This window comes from Mya arenaria, chromosome 1, assembly GCF_026914265.1.
Source record: "Mya arenaria isolate MELC-2E11 chromosome 1, ASM2691426v1".
NCBI classification, from domain to species: domain Eukaryota; kingdom Metazoa; phylum Mollusca; class Bivalvia; order Myida; family Myidae; genus Mya; species Mya arenaria.
The window spans coordinates 578,141-601,007 of record NC_069122.1 but is presented as its reverse complement, the minus strand read 5'-3'; the positions used below and the strand labels follow the sequence as shown (position 1 = coordinate 601,007).

Genomic DNA, 22,867 nt, shown 5'->3' with positions numbered 1-22,867 from the left:
CCCAGCCTGATACGTGTAGGGATGCTGAGATATCTTCGAGATTGCCAACCCCATTTTACGGCATTTGTGCTGCATTTTAGTGTATAAATAACGTTATAGGCGAATGGAACGGTCACGTAATAACGACAGCGACGCACCGACGTGCGCGTGACGTAGGGTATGGTGAGACGTAAATTTCAATACCAGAACCAAGCTCCTATCACTCTTGTTCCGAAGATACCTTCGAGATTAGCTCCCCTTAGTAGCTATATGGGAGCGCGTTTTGTTTACGAAATGTCGCGAATTTGCGCATATTTTGACGCTCTAGAAACCAGTCAAAAACTATCATCCCGCAAACCCCAAGGGTGCATCTTGATGGGTTTAGCGTCCCATACATGGAAAAATTGTCCCAGCCTGATCACGTGTAGGGATGCTGAGATATCTTCGAGATTGCCAACCCATTTTACGGCATTTGTGCTGCATTTTAGTGTATAAATAAACGTTATAGGCGAATGGAAACGGTCACGTAATAACGACAGCGACGCACCGACGTGCGGTGACGTAGGGTATGGTGAGACGTAAATTTCAATACCAGAACCAAGCTCCTATCACTCTTGGTTCCGAAGTACCTTCGAGATTAGCTCCCCTTAGTAGCTATATGGGAGCGCGTTTTGTGTACGAAATGTCGCGAATTTGCGCGTACTTTGACGCTGTTGAAACCAGTCAAAAACTATCATCCCGCACACCCCAAGGGTGCATCTTGAAGGGTTAGCGTCCCCTACATGGAAAATTGGTCCCAGCCTGATCACGTGTAGGGATGCTGAGATATCTTCGAGATTGCCAACCCCATTTTACGGCATTTTGTGCTGCATTTTAGTGTATAAATAACGTTATAGGCGAATGGAAACGGTCACGTAATAACGACAGCGACGCACCGACGTGCGCGTGACGTAGGGTATGGTGAGACGTAAATTTCAATACCAGAACCAAGCTCCTATCACTCTGGGTTCCGAAGATACCTTCGAGATTAGCTCCCCCTTAGTAGCTATATGGAGCGCGTTTTGTGTACGAAATGTCCGCGAATTTGCGCGTACTTTGACGCTGTTGAAACCAGTCAAAAACTATCATCCCGCACACCCAAGGGGTGCATCTTGAAGGGTTAGCGTCCCCTACATGGAAAAATTGGTCCCAGCCTGATCACGTGTAGGATGCTGAGATATCTTCGAGATTGCCAACCCCATTTTACGGCATTTTGTGCTGCATTTTAGTGTATAAAATAACGTTATAGGCGAATGGAAACGGTCACGTAATAAACGACAGCGACGCACCGACGTGCGCGTGACGTAGGGTATGGTGAGACGTAAATTTCAATACCAGAACCAAGCTCCTATCACTCTTGGTTCCGAAGATACCTTCGAGATTAGCTCCCCTTAGTAGCTATATGGGAGCGCGTTTTGTGTACGAAATGTCGCGAATTTGCGCGTACTTTGACGCTGTTGAAACCAGTCAAAAACTATCATCCCGCACACCCAAGGGGTGCATCTTGAAGGGTTTAGCGTCCCCTACATGGAAAAATTGGTCCCAGCCTGATCACGTGTAGGGATGCTGAGATATTCGAGATTGCCAACCCCATTTTACGGCATTTTGTGCTGCATTTTAGTGTATAAAATAACGTTATAGGCGAATGGAAACGGTCACGTAATAACGACAGCGACGCACCGACGTGCGCGTGACGTAGGGTATGGTGAGACGTAAATTTCAATACCAGAACCAAGCTCCTATCACTCTTGGTTCCGAAGATACCTTCGAGATTAGCTCCCCCTTAGTAGCTATATGGGAGCGCGTTTTGTGTACGAAATGTCGCGAATTTGCGCGTACTTTGACGCTGTTGAAACCAGTCAAAAACTATCATCCCGCACACCCCAAGGGGTGCATCTGAGGTTTTAGCGTCCCCTACATGGAAAAATTGGTCCCAGCTGATCACGTGTGGGATGCTGAGATATCTTCGAGATTGCCAACCCCATTTTACGGCATTTTGTGCTGCATTTTAGTGTATAAAATAACGTTATAGGCGAATGGAAACGGTCACGTAATAACGACAGCGACGCACCGACGTGCGCGTGACGTAGGGTATGGTGAGACGTAAATTTCAATACCAGAACCAAGCTCCTATCACTCTTGGTTCCGAAGATACCTTCGAGATTAGCTCCCCCTTAGTAGCTATATGAGCGCGTTTTTGTGTACGAAATGTCGCGAATTTGCGCGTACTTTGACGCTGTTGAAACCAGTCAAAAACTATCATCCCGCACACCCCAAGGGGTGCATCTTGAAGGGTTTAGCGTCCCCTACATGGAAAAATTGGTCCCAGCCTGATCACGTGTAGGGATGCTGAGATATCTTCGAGATTGCCAACCCCATTTTACGGCATTTTGTGCTGCATTTTAGTGTATAAAATAACGTTATAGGCGAATGGAAACGGTCACGTAATAACGACAGCGACGCACCGACGTGCGCGTGACGTAGGGTATGGTGAGACGTAAATTTCAATACCAGAACCAAGCTCCTATCACTCTTGGTTCCGAAGATACCTTCGAGATTAGCTCCCCCTTAGTAGCTATATGGGAGCGCGTTTTGTGTACGAAATGTCGCGAATTTGCGCGTACTTTGACGCTGTTGAAACCAGTCAAAAACTATCATCCCGCACACCCCAAGGGGTGCATCTTGAAGGGTTTAGCGTCCCCTACATGGAAAAATTGGTCCCAGCCTGATCACGTGTAGGGATGCTGAGATATCTTCGAGATTGCCAACCCCATTTTACGGCATTTTGTGCTGCATTTTAGTGTATAAAATAACGTTATAGGCGAATGGAAACGGTCACGTAATAACGACAGCGACGCACCGACGTGCGCGTGACGTAGGGTATGGTGAGACGTAAATTTCAATACCAGAACCAAGCTCCTATCACTCTTGGTTCCGAAGATACCTTCGAGATTAGCTCCCCCTTAGTAGCTATATGGGAGCGCGTTTTGTGTACGAAATGTCGCGAATTTGCGCGTACTTTGACGCTGTTGAAACCAGTCAAAACTATCATCCCGCACACCCCAAGGGGTGCATCTTGAAGGGTTTAGCGTCCCCTACATGGAAAAATTGGTCCCAGCCTGATCACGTGTAGGGATGCTGAGATATCTTCGAGATTGCCAACCCCATTTTACGGCATTTTTGTGCTGCATTTTAGTGTATAAAATAACGTTATAGGCGAATGGAAACGGTCACGTAATAACGACAGCGACGCACCGACGTGCGCGTGACGTAGGGTATGGTGAGACGTAAATTTCAATACCAGAACCAAGCTCCTATCACTCTTGGTTCCGAAGATACCTTCGAGATTAGCTCCCCCTTAGTAGCTATATGGGAGCGCGTTTTGTGTACGAAATGTCGCGAATTTGCGCGTACTTTGACGCTGTTGAAACCAGTCAAAAACTATCATCCCGCACACCCCAAGGGGTGCATCTTGAAGGGTTTAGCGTCCCCTACATGGAAAAATTGGTCCCAGCCTGATCACGTGTAGGGATGCTGAGATATCTTCGAGATTGCCAACCCCATTTTACGGCATTTTGTGCTGCATTTTAGTGTATAAAATAACGTTATAGGCGAATGGAAACGGTCACGTAATAACGACAGCGACGCACCGACGTGCGCGTGACGTAGGGTATGGTGAGACGTAAATTTCAATACCAGAACCAAGCTCCTATCACTCTTGGTTCCGAAGATACCTTCGAGATTAGCTCCCCCTTAGTAGCTATATGGGAGCGCGTTTTGTGTACGAAATGTCGCGAATTTGCGCGTACTTTGACGCTGTTGAAACCAGTCAAAAAACTATCATCCCGCACACCCCAAGGGGTGCATCTTGAAGGGTTTAGCGTCCCCTACATGGAAAAATTGGTCCCAGCCTGATCACGTGTAGGGATGCTGAGATATCTTCGAGATTGCCAACCCCATTTTACGGCATTTTGTGCTGCATTTTAGTGTATAAAATAACGTTATAGGCGAATGGAAACGGTCACGTAATAACGCCAGCGACGCACCGACGTGCGCGTGACGTAGGGTATGGTGAGACGTAAATTTCAATACCAGAACCAAGCTCCTATCACTCTTGGTTCCGAAGATACCTTCGAGATTAGCTCCCCCTTAGTAGCTATATGGGAGCGCGTTTTGTGTACGAAATGTCGCGAATTTGCGCGTACTTTGACGCTGTTGAAACCAGTCAAAACTATCATCCCGCACACCCCAAGGGGTGCATCTTGAAGGGTTTAGCGTCCCCTACATGGAAAAATTGGTCCCAGCCTGATCACGTGTAGGGATGCTGAGATATCTTCGAGATTGCCAACCCCATTTTACGGCATTTTGTGCTGCATTTTAGTGTATAAAATAACGTTATAGGCGAATGGAAACGGTCACGTAATAACGACAGCGACGCACCGACGTGCGCGTGACGTAGGGTATGGTGAGACGTAAATTTCAATACCAGAACCAAGCTCCTATCACTCTTGGTTCCGAAGATACCTTCGAGATTAGCTCCCCCTTAGTAGCTATATGGGAGCGCGTTTTGTGTACGAAATGTCGCGAATTTGCGCGTACTTTGACGCTGTTGAAACCAGTCAAAAACTATCATCCCGCACACCCCAAGGGGTGCATCTTGAAGGGTTTAGCGTCCCCTACATGGAAAAATTGGTCCCAGCCTGATCACGTGTAGGGATGCTGAGATATCTTCGAGATTGCCAACCCCATTTTACGGCATTTTGTGCTGCATTTTAGTGTATAAAATAACGTTATAGGCGAATGGAAACGGTCACGTAATAACGACAGCGACGCACCGACGTGCGCGTGACGTAGGGTATGGTGAGACGTAAATTTCAATACCAGAACCAAGCTCCTATCACTCTTGGTTCCGAAGATACCTTCGAGATTAGCTCCCCCTTAGTAGCTATATGGGAGCGCGTTTTGTGTACGAAATGTCGCGAATTTGCGCGTACTTTGACGCTGTTGAAACCAGTCAAAAACTATCATCCCGCACACCCAAGGGGTGCATCTTGAAGGGTTTAGCGTCCCCTACATGGAAAAATTGGTCCCAGCCTGATCACGTGTAGGGATGCTGAGATATCTTCGAGATTGCCAACCCCATTTTACGGCATTTTGTGCTGCATTTTAGTGTATAAAATAACGTTATAGGCGAATGGAAACGGTCACGTAATAACGACAGCGACGCACCGACGTGCGCGTGACGTAGGGTATGGTGAGACGTAAATTTCAATACCAGAACCAAGCTCCTATCACTCTTGGTTCCGAAGATACCTTCGAGATTAGCTCCCCCTTAGTAGCTATATGGGAGCGCGTTTTGTGTACGAAATGTCGCGAATTTGCGCGTACTTTGACGCTGTTGAAACCAGTCAAAACCTATCATCCCGCAACCCCAAGGGGTGCATCTTGAAGGGTTTAGCGTCCCTACATGGAAAAATTGGTCCCAGCCTGATCACGTGTAGGGATGCTGAGATATCTTCGAGATTGCCAACCCCATTTTACGGCATTTTGTGCTGCATTTTAGTGTATAAAATAACGTTAGGCGAATGGAAACGGTCACGTAATAACGACAGCGACGCACCGACGGCGCGTGACGTAGGGTATGGTGAGACGTAAATTTCAATACCAGAACCAAGCTCCTATCACCTTGGTTCCGAAGATACCTTCGAGATTAGCTCCCCCTTAGTAGCTATATGGGAGCGCGTTTTGTGTACGAAATGTCGCGAATTTGCGCGTACTTTGACGCTGTTGAAACCAGTAAAAAACTATCATCCCGCACACCCCAATGGGTGCATCTTGAAGGTTTAGCGTCCCCTACATGGAAAAATTGGTCCAGCCTGATCACGTGTAGGGATGCTGAGATATCTTCGAGATTGCCAACCCCATTTTACGGCATTTTGTGCTGCATTTTAGTGTATAAAATAACGTTATAGGCGAATGGAAACGGTCACGTAATAACGACAGCGACGCACCGACGTGCGCGTGACGTAGGGTATGGTGAGACGTAAATTTCAATACCAGAACCAAGCTCCTATCACTCTTGGTTCCGAAGATACCTTCGAGATTAGCTCCCCCTTAGTAGCTATATGGGAGCGCGTTTTGTGTACGAAATGTCGCGAATTTGCGCGTACTTTGACGCTGTTGAAACCAGTCAAAAACTATCATCCCGCACACCCCAAGGGGTGCATCTTGAAGGGTTTTAGCGTCCCCTACATGGAAAAATTGGTCCCAGCCTGATCACGTGTAGGGATGCTGAGATATCTTCGAGATTGCCAACCCCATTTTACGGCATTTTGTGCTGCATTTTAGTGTATAAAATAACGTTATAGGCGAATGGAAACGGTCACGTAATAACGACAGCGACGCACCGACGTGCGCGTGACGTAGGGTATGGTGAGACGTAAATTTCAATACCAGAACCAAGCTCCTATCACTCTTGGTTCCGAAGATACCTTCGAGATTAGCTCCCCCTTAGTAGCTATATGGGAGCGCGTTTTGTGTACGAAATGTCGCGAATTTGCGCGTACTTTGACGCTGTTGAAACCAGTCAAAAACTATCATCCCGCACACCCCAAGGGGTGCATCTTGAAGGGTTTAGCGTCCCCTACATGGAAAAATTGGTCCCAGCCTGATCACGTGTAGGGATGCTGAGATATCTTCGAGATTGCCAACCCCATTTTACGGCATTTTGTGCTGCATTTTAGTGTATAAAATAACGTTATAGGCGAATGGAAACGGTCACGTAATAACGACAGCGACGCACCGACGTGCGCGTGACGTAGGGTATGGTGAGACGTAAATTTCAATACCAGAACCAAGCTCCTATCACTCTTGGTTCCGAAGATACCTTCGAGATTAGCTCCCCCTTAGTAGCTATATGGGAGCGCGTTTTGTGTACGAAATGTCGCGAATTTGCGCGTACTTTGACGCTGTTGAAACCAGTCAAAAACTATCATCCCGCACACCCCAAGGGGTGCATCTTGAAGGGTTTAGCGTCCCCTACATGGAAAAATTGGTCCCAGCCTGATCACGTGTAGGGATGCTGAGATATCTTCGAGATTGCCAACCCCATTTTACGGCATTTTGTGCTGCATTTTAGTGTATAAAATAACGTTATAGGCGAATGGAAACGGTCACGTAATAACGACAGCGACGCACCGACGTGCGCGTGACGTAGGGTATGGTGAGACGTAAATTTCAATACCAGAACCAAGCTCCTATCACTCTTGGTTCCGAAGATACCTTCGAGATTAGCTCCCCCTTAGTAGCTATATGGGAGCGCGTTTTGTGTACGAAATGTCGCGAATTTGCGCGTACTTTGACGCTGTTGAAACCAGTCAAAAACTATCATCCCGCACACCCCAAGGGGTGCATCTTGAAGGGTTTAGCGTCCCCTACATGGAAAAATTGGTCCCAGCCTGATCACGTGTAGGGATGCTGAGATATCTTCGAGATTGCCAACCCCATTTTACGGCATTTTGTGCTGCATTTTAGTGTATAAAATAACGTTATAGGCGAATGGAAACGGTCACGTAATAACGACAGCGACGCACCGACGTGCGCGTGACGTAGGGTATGGTGAGACGTAAATTTCAATACCAGAACCAAGCTCCTATCACTCTTGGTTCCGAAGATACCTTCGAGATTAGCTCCCCCTTAGTAGCTATATGGGAGCGCGTTTTGTGTACGAAATGTCGCGAATTTGCGCGTACTTTGACGCTGTTGAAACCAGTCAAAAACTATCATCCCGCACACCCCAAGGGGTGCATCTTGAAGGGTTTAGCGTCCCCTACATGGAAAAATTGGTCCCAGCCTGATCACGTGTAGGGATGCTGAGATATCTTCGAGATTGCCAACCCCATTTTACGGCATTTTGTGCTGCATTTTAGTGTATAAAATAACGTTATAGGCGAATGGAAACGGTCACGTAATAACGACAGCGACGCACCGACGTGCGCGTGACGTAGGGTATGGTGAGACGTAAATTTCAATACCAGAACCAAGCTCCTATCACTCTTGGTTCCGAAGATACCTTCGAGATTAGCTCCCCCTTAGTAGCTATATGGGAGCGCGTTTTGTGTACGAAATGTCGCGAATTTGCGCGTACTTTGACGCTGTTGAAACCAGTCAAAAACTATCATCCCGCACACCCCAAGGGGTGCATCTTGAAGGGTTTAGCGTCCCCTACATGGAAAAATTGGTCCCAGCCTGATCACGTGTAGGGATGCTGAGATATCTTCGAGATTGCCAACCCCATTTTACGGCATTTTGTGCTGCATTTTAGTGTATAAAATAACGTTATAGGCGAATGGAAACGGTCACGTAATAACGACAGCGACGCACCGACGTGCGCGTGACGTAGGGTATGGTGAGACGTAAATTTCAATACCAGAACCAAGCTCCTATCACTCTTGGTTCCGAAGATACCTTCGAGATTAGCTCCCCCTTAGTAGCTATATGGGAGCGCGTTTTGTGTACGAAATGTCGCGAATTTGCGCGTACTTTGACGCTGTTGAAACCAGTCAAAAACTATCATCCCGCACACCCCAAGGGGTGCATCTTGAAGGGTTTAGCGTCCCCTACATGGAAAAATTGGTCCCAGCCTGATCACGTGTAGGGATGCTGAGATATCTTCGAGATTGCCAACCCCATTTTACGGCATTTTGTGCTGCATTTTAGTGTATAAAATAACGTTATAGGCGAATGGAAACGGTCACGTAATAACGACAGCGACGCACCGACGTGCGCGTGACGTAGGGTATGGTGAGACGTAAATTTCAATACCAGAACCAAGCTCCTATCACTCTTGGTTCCGAAGATACCTTCGAGATTAGCTCCCCCTTAGTAGCTATATGGGAGCGCGTTTTGTGTACGAAATGTCGCGAATTTGCGCGTACTTTGACGCTGTTGAAACCAGTCAAAAACTATCATCCCGCACACCCCAAGGGGTGCATCTTGAAGGGTTTAGCGTCCCCTACATGGAAAAATTGGTCCCAGCCTGATCACGTGTAGGGATGCTGAGATATCTTCGAGATTGCCAACCCCATTTTACGGCATTTTGTGCTGCATTTTAGTGTATAAAATAACGTTATAGGCGAATGGAAACGGTCACGTAATAACGACAGCGACGCACCGACGTGCGCGTGACGTAGGGTATGGTGAGACGTAAATTTCAATACCAGAACCAAGCTCCTATCACTCTTGGTTCCGAAGATACCTTCGAGATTAGCTCCCCCTTAGTAGCTATATGGGAGCGCGTTTTGTGTACGAAATGTCGCGAATTTGCGCGTACTTTGACGCTGTTGAAACCAGTCAAAAACTATCATCCCGCACACCCCAAGGGGTGCATCTTGAAGGGTTTAGCGTCCCCTACATGGAAAAATTGGTCCCAGCCTGATCACGTGTAGGGATGCTGAGATATCTTCGAGATTGCCAACCCCATTTTACGGCATTTTGTGCTGCATTTTAGTGTATAAAATAACGTTATAGGCGAATGGAAACGGTCACGTAATAACGACAGCGACGCACCGACGTGCGCGTGACGTAGGGTATGGTGAGACGTAAATTTCAATACCAGAACCAAGCTCCTATCACTCTTGGTTCCGAAGATACCTTCGAGATTAGCTCCCCCTTAGTAGCTATATGGGAGCGCGTTTTGTGTACGAAATGTCGCGAATTTGCGCGTACTTTGACGCTGTTGAAACCAGTCAAAAACTATCATCCCGCACACCCCAAGGGGTGCATCTTGAAGGGTTTAGCGTCCCCTACATGGAAAAATTGGTCCCAGCCTGATCACGTGTAGGGATGCTGAGATATCTTCGAGATTGCCAACCCCATTTTACGGCATTTTGTGCTGCATTTTAGTGTATAAAATAACGTTATAGGCGAATGGAAACGGTCACGTAATAACGACAGCGACGCACCGACGTGCGCGTGACGTAGGGTATGGTGAGACGTAAATTTCAATACCAGAACCAAGCTCCTATCACTCTTGGTTCCGAAGATACCTTCGAGATTAGCTCCCCCTTAGTAGCTATATGGGAGCGCGTTTTGTGTACGAAATGTCGCGAATTTGCGCGTACTTTGACGCTGTTGAAACCAGTCAAAAACTATCATCCCGCACACCCCAAGGGGTGCATCTTGAAGGGTTTAGCGTCCCCTACATGGAAAAATTGGTCCAGCCTGATCACGTGTAGGGATGCTGAGATATCTTCGAGATTGCCAACCCCATTTACGGCATTTTGTGCTGCATTTTAGTGTATAAAATAACGTTATAGGCGAATGGAAACGGTCACGTAATAACGACAGCGACGCACCGACGTGCGCGTGACGTAGGGTATGGTGAGACGTAAATTTCAATACCAGAACCAAGCTCCTATCACTCTTGGTTCCGAAGATACCTTCGAGATTAGCTCCCCCTTAGTAGCTATATGGGAGCGCGTTTTGTGTACGAAATGTCGCGAATTTGCGCGTACTTTGACGCTGTTGAAACCAGTCAAAAACTATCATCCCGCACACCCCAAGGGGTGCATCTTGAAGGGTTTAGCGTTCCCTACATGGAAAAATTGGTCCCAGCCTGATCACGTGTAGGGATGCTGAGATATCTTCGAGATTGCCAACCCCATTTTACGGCATTTTGTGCTGCATTTTAGTGTATAAAATAACGTTATAGGCGAATGGAAACGGTCACGTAATAACGACAGCGACGCACCGACGTGCGCGTGACGTAGGGTATGGTGAGACGTAAATTTCAATACCAGAACCAAGCTCCTATCACTCTTGGTTCCGAAGATACCTTCGAGATTAGCTCCCCCTTAGTAGCTATATGGGGAGCGCGTTTTGTGTACGAAATGTCGCGAATTTGCGCGTACTTTGACGCTGTTGAAACCAGTCAAAAACTATCATCCCGCACACCCCAAGGGGTGCATCTTGAAGGGTTTAGCGTCCCCTACATGGAAAAATTGGTCCCAGCCTGATCACGTGTAGGGATGCTGAGATATCTTCGAGATTGCCAACCCCATTTTACGGCATTTTGTGCTGCATTTTAGTGTATAAAATAACGTTATAGGCGAATGGAAACGGTCACGTAATAACGACAGCGACGCACCGACGTGCGCGTGACGTAGGGTATGGTGAGACGTAAATTTCAATACCAGAACCAAGCTCCTATCACTCTTGGTTCCGAAGATACCTTCGAGATTAGCTCCCCCTTAGTAGCTATATGGGAGCGCGTTTTGTGTACGAAATGTCGCGAATTTGCGCGTACTTTGACGCTGTTGAAACCAGTCAAAAACTATCATCCCGCACACCCCAAGGGGTGCATCTTGAAGGGTTTAGCGTCCCCTACATGGAAAAATTGGTCCCAGCCTGATCACGTGTAGGGATGCTGAGATATCTTCGAGATTGCCAACCCCATTTTACGGCATTTTGTGCTGCATTTTAGTGTATAAAATAACGTTATAGGCGAATGGAAACGGTCACGTAATAACGACAGCGACGCACCGACGTGCGCGTGACGTAGGGTATGGTGAGACGTAAATTTCAATACCAGAACCAAGCTCCTATCACTCTTGGTTCCGAAGATACCTTCGAGATTAGCTCCCCCTTAGTAGCTATATGGGAGCGCGTTTTGTGTACGAAATGTCGCGAATTTGCGCGTACTTTGACGCTGTTGAAACCAGTCAAAAACTATCATCCCGCACACCCCAAGGGGTGCATCTTGAAGGGTTTAGCGTCCCCTACATGGAAAAATTGGTCCCAGCCTGATCACGTGTAGGGATGCTGAGATATCTTCGAGATTGCCAACCCCATTTTACGGCATTTTGTGCTGCATTTTAGTGTATAAAATAACGTTATAGGCGAATGGAAACGGTCACGTAATAACGACAGCGACGCACCGACGTGCGCGTGACGTAGGGTATGGTGAGACGTAAATTTCAATACCAGAACCAAGCTCCTATCACTCTTGGTTCCGAAGATACCTTCGAGATTAGCTCCCCCTTAGTAGCTATATGGGAGCGCGTTTTGTGTACGAAATGTCGCGAATTTGCGCGTACTTTGACGCTGTTGAAACCAGTCAAAAACTATCATCCCGCACACCCCAAGGGGTGCATCTTGAAGGGTTTAGCGTCCCCTACATGGAAAAATTGGTCCCAGCCTGATCACGTGTAGGGATGCTGAGATATCTTCGAGATTGCCAACCCCATTTTACGGCATTTTGTGCTGCATTTTAGTGTATAAAATAACGTTATAGGCGAATGGAAACGGTCACGTAATAACGACAGCGACGCACCGACGTGCGCGTGACGTAGGGTATGGTGAGACGTAAATTTCAATACCAGAACCAAGCTCCTATCACTCTTGGTTCCGAAGATACCTTCGAGATTAGCTCCCCCTTAGTAGCTATATGGGAGCGCGTTTTGTGTACGAAATGTCGCGAATTTGCGCGTACTTTGACGCTGTTGAAACCAGTCAAAAACTATCATCCCGCACACCCCAAGGGGTGCATCTTGAAGGGTTTAGCGTCCCCTACATGGAAAAATTGGTCCCAGCCTGATCACGTGTAGGGATGCTGAGATATCTTCGAGATTGCCAACCCCATTTTACGGCATTTTGTGCTGCATTTTAGTGTATAAAATAACGTTATAGGCGAATGGAAACGGTCACGTAATAACGACAGCGACGCACCGACGTGCGCGTGACGTAGGGTATGGTGAGACGTAAATTTCAATACCAGAACCAAGCTCCTATCACTCTTGGTTCCGAAGATACCTTCGAGATTAGCTCCCCCTTAGTAGCTATATGGGAGCGCGTTTTGTGTACGAAATGTCGCGAATTTGCGCGTACTTTGACGCTGTTGAAACCAGTCAAAAACTATCATCCCGCACACCCCAAGGGGTGCATCTTGAAGGGTTTAGCGTCCCCTACATGGAAAAATTGGTCCCAGCCTGATCACGTGTAGGGATGCTGAGATATCTTCGAGATTGCCAACCCCATTTTACGGCATTTTGTGCTGCATTTTAGTGTATAAAATAACGTTATAGGCGAATGGAAACGGTCACGTAATAACGACAGCGACGCACCGACGTGCGCGTGACGTAGGGTATGGTGAGACGTAAATTTCAATACCAGAACCAAGCTCCTATCACTCTTGGTTCCGAAGATACCTTCGAGATTAGCTCCCCCTTAGTAGCTATATGGGAGCGCGTTTTGTGTACGAAATGTCGCGAATTTGCGCGTACTTTGACGCTGTTGAAACCAGTCAAAAACTATCATCCCGCACACCCCAAGGGGTGCATCTTGAAGGGTTTAGCGTCCCCTACATGGAAAAATTGGTCCCAGCCTGATCACGTGTAGGGATGCTGAGATATCTTCGAGATTGCCAACCCCATTTTACGGCATTTTGTGCTGCATTTTAGTGTATAAAATAACGTTATAGGCGAATGGAAACGGTCACGTAATAACGACAGCGACGCACCGACGTGCGCGTGACGTAGGGTATGGTGAGACGTAAATTTCAATACCAGAACCAAGCTCCTATCACTCTTGGTTCCGAAGATACCTTCGAGATTAGCTCCCCCTTAGTAGCTATATGGGAGCGCGTTTTGTGTACGAAATGTCGCGAATTTGCGCGTACTTTGACGCTGTTGAAACCAGTCAAAAACTATCATCCCGCACACCCCAAGGGGTGCATCTTGAAGGGTTTAGCGTCCCCTACATGGAAAAATTGGTCCCAGCCTGATCACGTGTAGGGATGCTGAGATATCTTCGAGATTGCCAACCCCATTTTACGGCATTTTGTGCTGCATTTTAGTGTATAAAATAACGTTATAGGCGAATGGAAACGGTCACGTAATAACGACAGCGACGCACCGACGTGCGCGTGACGTAGGGTATGGTGAGACGTAAATTTCAATACCAGAACCAAGCTCCTATCACTCTTGGTTCCGAAGATACCTTCGAGATTAGCTCCCCCTTAGTAGCTATATGGGAGCGCGTTTTGTGTACGAAATGTCGCGAATTTGCGCGTACTTTGACGCTGTTGAAACCAGTCAAAAACTATCATCCCGCACACCCCAAGGGGTGCATCTTGAAGGGTTTAGCGTCCCCTACATGGAAAAATTGGTCCCAGCCTGATCACGTGTAGGGATGCTGAGATATCTTCGAGATTGCCAACCCCATTTTACGGCATTTTGTGCTGCATTTTAGTGTATAAAATAACGTTATAGGCGAATGGAAACGGTCACGTAATAACGACAGCGACGCACCGACGTGCGCGTGACGTAGGGTATGGTGAGACGTAAATTTCAATACCAGAACCAAGCTCCTATCACTCTTGGTTCCGAAGATACCTTCGAGATTAGCTCCCCCTTAGTAGCTATATGGGAGCGCGTTTTGTGTACGAAATGTCGCGAATTTGCGCGTACTTTGACGCTGTTGAAACCAGTCAAAAACTATCATCCCGCACACCCCAAGGGGTGCATCTTGAAGGGTTTAGCGTCCCCTACATGGAAAAATTGGTCCCAGCCTGATCACGTGTAGGGATGCTGAGATATCTTCGAGATTGCCAACCCCATTTTACGGCATTTTGTGCTGCATTTTAGTGTATAAAATAACGTTATAGGCGAATGGAAACGGTCACGTAATAACGACAGCGACGCACCGACGTGCGCGTGACGTAGGGTATGGTGAGACGTAAATTTCAATACCAGAACCAAGCTCCTATCACTCTTGGTTCCGAAGATACCTTCGAGATTAGCTCCCCCTTAGTAGCTATATGGGAGCGCGTTTTGTGTACGAAATGTCGCGAATTTGCGCGTACTTTGACGCTGTTGAAACCAGTCAAAAACTATCATCCCGCACACCCCAAGGGGTGCATCTTGAAGGGTTTAGCGTCCCCTACATGGAAAAATTGGTCCCAGCCTGATCACGTGTAGGGATGCTGAGATATCTTCGAGATTGCCAACCCCATTTTACGGCATTTTGTGCTGCATTTTAGTGTATAAAATAACGTTATAGGCGAATGGAAACGGTCACGTAATAACGACAGCGACGCACCGACGTGCGCGTGACGTAGGGTATGGTGAGACGTAAATTTCAATACCAGAACCAAGCTCCTATCACTCTTGGTTCCGAAGATACCTTCGAGATTAGCTCCCCCTTAGTAGCTATATGTGAGCGCGTTTTGTGTACGAAATGTCGCGAATTTGCGCGTACTTTGACGCTGTTGAAACCAGTCAAAAACTATCATCCCGCACACCCCAAGGGGTGCATCTTGAAGGGTTTAGCGTCCCCTACATGGAAAAATTGGTCCCAGCCTGATCACGTGTAGGGATGCTGAGATATCTTCGAGATTGCCAACCCCATTTTACGGCATTTTGTGCTGCATTTTAGTGTATAAAATAACGTTATAGGCGAATGGAAACGGTCACGTAATAACGACAGCGACGCACCGACGTGCGCGTGACGTAGGGTATGGTGAGACGTAAATTTCAATACCAGAACCAAGCTCCTATCACTCTTGGTTCCGAAGATACCTTCGAGATTAGCTCCCCCTTAGTAGCTATATGGGAGCGCGTTTTGTGTACGAAATGTCGCGAATTTGCGCGTACTTTGACGCTGTTGAAACCAGTCAAAAACTATCATCCCGCACACCCCAAGGGGTGCATCTTGAAGGGTTTAGCGTCCCCTACATGGAAAAATTGGTCCCAGCCTGATCACGTGTAGGGATGCTGAGATATCTTCGAGATTGCCAACCCCATTTTACGGCATTTTGTGCTGCATTTTAGTGTATAAAATAACGTTATAGGCGAATGGAAACGGTCACGTAATAACGACAGCGACGCACCGACGTGCGCGTGACGTAGGGTATGGTGAGACGTAAATTTCAATACCAGAACCAAGCTCCTATCACTCTTGGTTCCGAAGATACCTTCGAGATTAGCTCCCCCTTAGTAGCTATATGGGAGCGCGTTTTGTGTACGAAATGTCGCGAATTTGCGCGTACTTTGACGCTGTTGAAACCAGTCAAAAACTATCATCCCGCACACCCCAAGGGGTGCATCTTGAAGGGTTTAGCGTCCCCTACATGGAAAAATTAGTCCCAGCCTGATCACGTGTAGGGATGCTGAGATATCTTCGAGATTGCCAACCCCATTTTACGGCATTTTGTGCTGCATTTTAGTGTATAAAATAACGTTATAGGCGAATGGAAACGGTCACGTAATAACGACAGCGACGCACCGACGTGCGCGTGACGTAGGGTATGGTGAGACGTAAATTTCAATACCAGAACCAAGCTCCTATCACTCTTGGTTCCGAAGATACCTTCGAGATTAGCTCCCCCTTAGTAGCTATATGGGAGCGCGTTTTGTGTACGAAATGTCGCGAATTTGCGCGTACTTTGACGCTGTTGAAACCAGTCAAAAAACTATCATCCCTGCACACCCCAAGGGGTGCATCTTGAAGGGTTTAGCGTCCCCTACATGGAAAAATTGGTCCCAGCCTGATCACGTGTAGGGATGCTGAGATATCTTCGAGATTGCCAACCCCATTTTACGGCATTTTGTGCTGCATTTTAGTGTATAAAATAACGTTATAGGCGAATGGAAACGGTCACGTAATAACGACAGCGACGCACCGACGTGCGCGTGACGTAGGGTATGGTGAGACGTAAATTTCAATACCAGAACCAAGCTCCTATCACTCTTGGTTCCGAAGATACCTTCGAGATTAGCTCCCCCTTAGTAGCTATATGTGAGCGCGTTTTGTGTACGAAATGTCGCGAATTTGCGCGTACTTTGACGCTGTTGAAACCAGTCAAAAACTATCATCCCGCACACCCCAAGGGGTGCATCTTGAAGGGTTTAGCGTCCCCTACATGGAAAAATTGGTCCCAGCCTGATCACGTGTAGGGATGCTGAGATATCTTCGAGATTGCCAACCCCATTTTACGGCATTTTGTGCTGCATTTTAGTGTATAAAATAACGTTATAGGCGAATGGAAACGGTCACGTAATAACGACAGCGACGCACCGACGTGCGCGTGACGTAGGGTATGGTGAGACGTAAATTTCAATACCAGAACCAAGCTCCTATCACTCTTGGTTCCGAAGATACCTTCGAGATTAGCTCCCCCTTAGTAGCTATATGGGAGCGCGTTTTGTGTACGAAATGTCGCGAATTTGCGCGTACTTTGACGCTGTTGAAACCAGTCAAAAACTATCATCCCGCACACCCCAAGGGGTGCATCTTGAAGGGTTTAGCGTCCCCTACATGGAAAAATTGGTCCCAGCCTGATCACGTGTAGGGATGCTGAGATATCTTCGAGATTGCCAACCCCATTTTACGGCATTTTGTGCTGCATTTTAGTGTATAAAATAACGTTATAGGCGAATGGAAACGGTCACGTAATAACGACAGCGACGCACCGACGTGCGCGTGACGTAGGGTATGGTGAGACGTAAATTTCAATACCAGAACCAAGCTCCTATCACTCTTGGTTCCGAAGATACCTTCGAGATTAGCTCCCCCTTAGTAGCTATATGGGAGCGCGTTTTGTGTACGAAATGTCGCGAATTTGCGCGTACTTTGACGCTGTTGAAACCAGTCAAAAACTATCATCCCGCACACCCCAAGGGGTGCATCTTGAAGGGTTTAGCGTCCCCTACATGGAAAAATTAGTCCCAGCCTGATCACGTGTAGGGATGCTGAGATATCTTCGAGATTGCCAACCCCATTTTACGGCATTTTGTGCTGCATTTTAGTGTATAAAATAACGTTATAGGCGAATGGAAACGGTCACGTAATAACGACAGCGACGCACCGACGTGCGCGTGACGTAGGGTATGGTGAGACGTAAATTTCAATACCAGAACCAAGCTCCTATCACTCTTGGTTCCGAAGATACCTTCGAGATTAGCTCCCCCTTAGTAGCTATATGGGAGCGCGTTTTGTGTACGAAATGTCGCGAATTTGCGCGTACTTTGACGCTGTTGAAACCAGTCAAAAACTATCATCCCGCACACCCCAAGGGGTGCATCTTGAAGGGTTTAGCGTCCCCTACATGGAAAAATTGGTCCCAGCCTGATCACGTGTAGGGATGCTGAGATATCTTCGAGATTGCCAACCCCATTTTACGGCATTTTGTGCTGCATTTTAGTGTATAAAATAACGTTATAGGCGAATGGAAACGGTCACGTAATAACGACAGCGACGCACCGACGTGCGCGTGACGTAGGGTATGGTGAGACGTAAATTTCAATACCAGAACCAAGCTCCTATCACTCTTGGTTCCGAAGATACCTTCGAGATTAGCTCCCCCTTAGTAGCTATATGGGAGCGCGTTTTGTGTACGAAATGTCGCGAATTTGCGCGTACTTTGACGCTGTTGAAACCAGTCAAAAACTATCATCCCGCACACCCCAAGGGGTGCATCTTGAAGGGTTTAGCGTCCCCTACATGGAAAAATTGGTCCCAGCCTGATCACGTGTAGGGATGCTGAGATATCTTCGAGATTGCCAACCCCATTTTACGGCATTTTGTGCTGCATTTTAGTGTATAAAATAACGTTATAGGCGAATGGAAACGGTCACGTAATAACGACAGCGACGCACCGACGTGCGCGTGACGTAGGGTATGGTGAGACGTAAATTTCAATACCAGAACCAAGCTCCTATCACTCTTGGTTCCGAAGATACCTTCGAGATTAGCTCCCCCTTAGTAGCTATATGGGAGCGCGTTTTGTGTACGAAATGTCGCGAATTTGCGCGTACTTTGACGCTGTTGAAACCAGTCAAAAACTATCATCCCGCACACCCCAAGGGGTGCATCTTGAAGGGTTTAGCGTCCCCTACATGGAAAAATTAGTCCCAGCCTGATCACGTGTAGGGATGCTGAGATATCTTCGAGATTGCCAACCCCATTTTACGGCATTTTGTGCTGCATTTTAGTGTATAAAATAACGTTATAGGCGAATGGAAACGGTCACGTAATAACGACAGCGACGCACCGACGTGCGCGTGACGTAGGGTATGGTGAGACGTAAATTTCAATACCAGAACCAAGCTCCTATCACTCTTGGTTCCGAAGATACCTTCGAGATTAGCTCCCCCTTAGTAGCTATATGGGAGCGCGTTTTGTGTACGAAATGTCGCGAATTTGCGCGTACTTTGACGCTGTTGAAACCAGTCAAAAAACTATCATCCTGCACACCCCAAGGGGTGCATCTTGAAGGGTTTAGCGTCCCCTACATGGAAAAATTGGTCCCAGCCTGATCACGTGTAGGGATGCTGAGATATCTTCGAGATTGCCAACCCCATTTTACGGCATTTTGTGCTGCATTTTAGTGTATAAAATAACGTTATAGGCGAATGGAAACGGTCACGTAATAACGACAGCGACGCACCGACGTGCGCGTGACGTAGGGTATGGTGAGACGTAAATTTCAATACCAGAACCAAGCTCCTATCACTCTTGGTTCCGAAGATACCTTCGAGATTAGCTCCCCCTTAGTAGCTATATGTGAGCGCGTTTTGTGTACGAAATGTCGCGAATTTGCGCGTACTTTGACGCTGTTGAAACCAGTCAAAAACTATCATCCCGCACACCCCAAGGGGTGCATCTTGAAGGGTTTAGCGTCCCCTACATGGAAAAATTGGTCCCAGCCTGATCACGTGTAGGGATGCTGAGATATCTTCGAGATTGCCAACCCCATTTTACGGCATTTTGTGCTGCATTTTAGTGTATAAAATAACGTTATAGGCGAATGGAAACGGTCACGTAATAACGACAGCGACGCACCGACGTGCGCGTGACGTAGGGTATGGTGAGACGTAAATTTCAATACCAGAACCAAGCTCCTATCACTCTTGGTTCCGAAGATACCTTCGAGATTAGCTCCCCCTTAGTAGCTATATGGGAGCGCGTTTTGTGTACGAAATGTCGCGAATTTGCGCGTACTTTGACGCTGTTGAAACCAGTCAAAAACTATCATCCCGCACACCCCAAGGGGTGCATCTTGAAGGGTTTAGCGTCCCCTACATGGAAAAATTGGTCCCAGCCTGATCACGTGTAGGGATGCTGAGATATCTTCGAGATTGCCAACCCCATTTTACGGCATTTTGTGCTGCATTTTAGTGTATAAAATAACGTTATAGGCGAATGGAAACGGTCACGTAATAACGACAGCGACGCACCGACGTGCGCGTGACGTAGGGTATGGTGAGACGTAAATTTCAATACCAGAACCAAGCTCCTATCACTCTTGGTTCCGAAGATACCTTCGAGATTAGCTCCCCCTTAGTAGCTATATGGGAGCGCGTTTTGTGTACGAAATGTCGCGAATTTGCGCGTACTTTGACGCTGTTGAAACCAGTCAAAAACTATCATCCCGCACACCCCAAGGGGTGCATCTTGAAGGGTTTAGCGTCCCCTACATGGAAAAATTAGTCCCAGCCTGATCACGTGTAGGGATGCTGAGATATCTTCGAGATTGCCAACCCCATTTTACGGCATTTTGTGCTGCATTTTAGTGTATAAAATAACGTTATAGGCGAATGGAAACGGTCACGTAATAACGACAGCGACGCACCGACGTGCGCGTGACGTAGGGTATGGTGAGACGTAAATTTCAATACCAGAACCAAGCTCCTATCACTCTTGGTTCCGAAGATACCTTCGAGATTAGCTCCCCCTTAGTAGCTATATGGGAGCGCGTTTTGTGTACGAAATGTCGCGAATTTGCGCGTACTTTGACGCTGTTGAAACCAGTCAAAAACTATCATCCCGCACACCCCAAGGGGTGCATCTTGAAGGGTTTAGCGTCCCCTACATGGAAAAATTGGTCCCAGCCTGATCACGTGTAGGGATGCTGAGATATCTTCGAGATTGCCAACCCCATTTTACGGCATTTTGTGCTGCATTTTAGTGTATAAAATAACGTTATAGGCGAATGGAAACGGTCACGTAATAACGACAGCGACGCACCGACGTGCGCGTGACGTAGGGTATGGTGAGACGTAAATTTCAATACCAGAACCAAGCTCCTATCACTCTTGGTTCCGAAGATACCTTCGAGATTAGCTCCCCCTTAGTAGCTATATGGGAGCGCGTTTTGTGTACGAAATGTCGCGAATTTGCGCGTACTTTGACGCTGTTGAAACCAGTCAAAAACTATCATCCCGCACACCCCAAGGGGTGCATCTTGAAGGGTTTAGCGTCCCCTACATGGAAAAATTGGTCCCAGCCTGATCACGTGTAGGGATGCTGAGATATCTTCGAGATTGCCAACCCCATTTTACGGCATTTTGTGCTGCATTTTAGTGTATAAAATAACGTTATAGGCGAATGGAAACGGTCACGTAATAACGACAGCGACGCACCGACGTGCGCGTGACGTAGGGTATGGTGAGACGTAAATTTCAATACCAGAACCAAGCTCCTATCACTCTTGGTTCCGAAGATACCTTCGAGATTAGCTCCCCCTTAGTAGCTATATGGGAGCGCGTTTTGTGTACGAAATGTCGCGAATTTGCGCGTACTTTGACGCTGTTGAAACCAGTCAAAAACTATCATCCCGCACACCCCAAGGGGTGCATCTTGAAGGGTTTAGCGTCCCCTAGCGTCCAGGGAAAGGACTGGGGGGTATATTGCACGATCAGGGAGGATGGGTGGGGAAAGGGACTGGTATACCAATACGGAGGTGCCGGCGGATATGCTGGGCTTCTCGACCTCTTTTGGGCGTCAAAACGCAGACAAAATCCCCTCAACGTCTGGTCTTGAGGACACGACGGCCTGGCTCTGGACTACGCCAACCTCGATCGGGGAGCCATTTGTAGCGCGGGTGTACTAAGACAAAACCACTCAACTTCGGAGTTCGAATATTTATTTATACGTAGTCGAACGAAACCTAAAACATCTAAAAGAATATTCTAACAAAATCATATTATTAATAACACAAAATACAAAGACAATGGACAGTGATCGGTAAATATATCAAGGGAGACTTCGCGGTTAAATACATAAAACATTCTAAGAACTATGAGCAAAAAACTTACCAGGCACGTCTAAATAATAATTAAATATGAATGAATATTTGAGCTCAAAGATAAGAGCGAATATTAAATAAGTAAGAATATAGTAACAACTGTTACAATTGAAATCTTGACTTGCGTCGATGATGATTCATGCACTCGTTTAAAGTCTGTACTTGTTCTGAGCGCAACTCACATTCCACAACAAAATTTAAGATCCCAGACTAAATATTTTTTTCAGATGTTTTTCATGCTTCAAGTACGTTCACTACTAATATTTGGATAAGAACTTTCTCAAATTGATAATGATTTAATAAATGAGGTATCCAAGATTTACACCCAGTCCTCTTGCAGATACTGCCGATGGCGCATAGATCCAGTACATTGGGCCTGAGTTTCCAGTATGCCGAACTAGAGCCAGGATTAATATCAGACGGTGAGCTTCTGTGTATTTATTTGCTAAACACTGCTAGAAGTCTAAGCTCTCCTTTTGTCATTTTTCAACTAAAAAAAGAAGTTGACAGTATCAGGGACTAGATACTAATTGATGTTCCAAATGTGTACATAGAAAACCAGTTTTATGCTTTAAAATCTGTGAAGTAGTCAACAGGATTTTCATTCATTTTAAGAGGCACTGTGGAACTTTCATTATTTAATTTTTTTAACACATTTTAAATGCAGTGAAGGGGCTTAATCAGGGATAAGGAACAACAAGGTCACAAACATTGTATCATTTTTCTTATTTCATCTAAATCTATAAATCTTATCTGGAGAAACAT

At 46.7% G+C, this 22,867-nt stretch overlaps 1 protein-coding gene across 1 annotated transcript in view; it reads right to left on the bottom strand.

Annotated features, from left to right (window-relative positions):
• The window catches only part of LOC128234827 (uncharacterized), a 90,377-nt gene that overhangs the window by 48,054 nt on the left and 19,456 nt on the right, over positions 1-22,867 (bottom strand). The gene's annotated exons all lie outside the window — the stretch shown is intronic.